The 3272-nt window shown below is 34.4% G+C and overlaps 1 pseudogene; it reads right to left on the reverse strand.

The window, feature by feature from the left end:
• Positions 1 to 1532: 1532 nt before the first annotated feature.
• Positions 1533 to 1915, reverse strand: LOC119523626 (annotated as a pseudogene).
• Between the last annotated feature and the right edge of the window lie 1357 nt (positions 1916 to 3272).

A 3272-nucleotide genomic window follows, 5' to 3' on the forward strand; every position in this document is an offset into this window, starting at 1 on the left:
GAATCTTATTGATCACACAGTAGTTACAAGAATGTCAGATATAATGATATCCAATCTAAACAAGACAGGCTGATTGAGAATTTACATAATGTGGTAAAATATGCATATTCAAAGTTATCAATACAGAAAGACATATGTGGTGGGAGGAAGTGAGTAGATCCTTCATGAGACTGGATAAAAGCTCCCCCAGGAGTAAGACTGCATTCCCCAAAACATCAGCAAATAACTCCTACTAAGAGATACAGGCATTCTACACACACATAATGATGTAGAATAAGTTTTGATCTGCTACATAGACAGTCTAAATTGACATATCTGCGATGTTGTCTGATACTCTCATGAAAATAGTAAATAGTAAACCCCGTGCAAGTAGCAGGAAGCATCAAGTCACTTATTCTAGGCAGCATTTGTAAGATATTTAATCCTTGGCAATATTTTGTAAAAAGTTATGGTCTCCTTTTCTACATTCTCTTCACAATTGACATGCATTTAAGAGTGGGGGGATTTTGATGTTTTTTTTTACCTAACAGTGATAAGTACTCCTAAAAATGCGAGAAATATTTAATAACATATTTCAGTTGCACACTTAATAGATAACACGAATCATCTATAGCTTTAAACCAAAGGTAGAAAGGTGTACATCTGAATTTTAATGCTTGAGTTTTATTTTCTACCACTATCCTAATGAAAGTAATACAACTGTTTGTTTATTTACCAGTTACTAGCTTGAGTTCTCAGAGAAAATCCAAAATAAGAAATGCCACTCTTTTTTCTCTCAGGCCTTTTGGAAGACAGACAAAAATTCTAAGTTATTCAAGATTCCTACAAAGCTGCAGTGTTTTTCTGCAAATAATTGTATAGAGAACAAACAAAAGCGAAAGCAGCTGGGTGTTTTATCAAACTTCCAATGCTGCAGGAGACCTGACTTGAGATATGTCCTATTAGGAATCAGGAACATCAACTGGAAGTTCAGAGACAGAGTTGTTTTTATACGCCCCAAAGTACCCTGCTTTGCACCAATTATTATGGCAAATGATTTTCTGGACAGTTATACTTGACTGCATATGTTTAAAGATCCTCCTATGGAGGCTTCTATAGCTGAATGGAAACCCATCTGTAAAAAGTTAGCCAGTTCTGTGAACCTAAAAAGAAGACAGTGTCTCACTGAACACCTTTAAGTTACTGCTTGAATTTCAATTTCCAGTTGTGGGAAAAATGCATTAAATAACTCAAAGGTCTCTTTTAGTGGCAACTTAAAATGTAAAGTATTTTATTTTAAAACTTCTAAAATTTAAAAATAAGATGCCCTACGTTAAATAATAGAGTTTTCCAAAGTTGAATGTGCTCATTTGGAGCTCAATTTTTCTGCTTGAAATATAAAAATAACTCCCTACAGCTCCTAGGTGGGAACACTACTGTTTTGATGACCTTTAATTAGATGCCTGGATCAATGTCAGTTGGTAACGTCCCTTTTTTTTTTTGTTCTTGATGTAAGGGTATAAAACATTCTGGAGTAGATGCATCTGCCAGGCTTACACAAACAACTTCATCCCAAATATCTCTTGAGAGGCATATACCATACCATACACAGGAATCCATCTTGATCCTTCTTGCTTTCATACGCTTCAGAAATCAACGTGGAAATGCTCAACATGCTGTGTCCATTCACCAAAAGGAAGAAAGCCTGATTAGCATTCAGCTGCAATGCTATTCTAATTATTTTGATTAGTTCACTCATGTTGATGCAATCTGGTGCAAGGAACTTGATTTTATACAGTACAGGAAGTTGCTTCTTAGCCATGTATCATTCTATTATCACCTGGATTTCTATTATCCACTGCTCTTGGATGAATTGGACATCTTATGCTCTTTGTTTGAAGGTGCAGTGCTGCTTGAAGATTTTCTAGGACTGCATGGTGGTGTGGGGGGTGGTGTGGCAGCAGCTCCAAGGGGTCTGGAACTGGAGGAGGTGGAGGCAGAGGTTCTGGTCCTGGCTACAGTCACTTCCCATGTCTCTTTGGTTTCTTTTTCTTATATTCATACTTAGCTAGGACTTCCAGTATGACATCGAGTAGGAATTCTGACAGGGGCTATCCTTGCCTTGATTACAATTTTAGGGAAAAACATCCAGATTCTGACCATTGAGTATGATGTTAGTTGAAGATTTTTATAGATATCCTTTATCAAGTTGTGGAAGTTCCCCTGTATTCATAGTTGCTGAGAGTTTTTAATCATGAATGGATGTCAGATTTTGCCAAAAGACTTTTATACATCTATTTGGTATAATCACATGGTTTTCTTTTTTCACCTATTGATATGATGAACTACATTAATTGATCTTTTAAATTATTTTTATAAGATAAATTGTGAATTACAGAACAATCATGCATAAAATACAAGATTCCCATATGCCACCCCATTATTGACACCTTGCATTGTAGTGGAACATTTGTTACAATTGATGAAAGCATATTTTTATAATTGTACTATTAACCATAGTTGATGTTTTATCTTAGGGTTCAGTGTTTATGTTGTGCAGTTCCATGGATTTTCAAAAATTTATTCTAGTAACATATAGACAACCTAAAATTTCCCCTTTTAGCCACATTAAAATATATAATTCAATGCTGTTAATTATGTTCACAATGTTGTACTACCATCATCAGCATCTATTAATTGATTTTTATTGTTGAACCAGCCTTGAATACTTGGTGTATATTCAATTATGTATTCTTTGATTTTATTCAGTAATATTTTGTCCGGTTTTTTGTATCTATGTTTATGAGAGATATTGGGCTGTAATTTTCCTTTATATTAATATTCTTTATCTTGCTTTGTTTTAGGGTAATGCTGACCTCAGAGAATGAGTTAAGAAGTGGTCTCTGCTTCTATTTTCTGGAAGAAATTGTGGAGAATTTGTATCTTTTCTTCTTTAGATGTTTGGTAAAATTCACTAGTAACACCATCTGGCATGGTATTTTATGCTTTGGAAAATTATTAACTATTGACCATTTCTTTAGCAGGTACACGCCTGTTCAGATTATCTAATTATCTTTGTATGAGTTTAGGCAGAGTGTGTTTTTCATGGGATTAGTCCATTGAATCTAAGTTATCAAATTGGGGAGCACAAAGTTATTCCTAAAATTCCTATAACATCCTTTTATGGTCCATGGGATCAGTAATATCCCTTCTTTCTTTTCTGATATTAGTAATTTGTGTTTTCTCATTTTTTTCTTTGTTAATCCATCTGGTATTTTGTCAATTTTGTTGCT

The sequence above is a fragment of the Choloepus didactylus genome, chromosome X (genome assembly GCF_015220235.1).
Source record: "Choloepus didactylus isolate mChoDid1 chromosome X, mChoDid1.pri, whole genome shotgun sequence".
In the NCBI taxonomy this organism is placed as follows: Eukaryota; Metazoa; Chordata; class Mammalia; order Pilosa; family Megalonychidae; genus Choloepus; species Choloepus didactylus.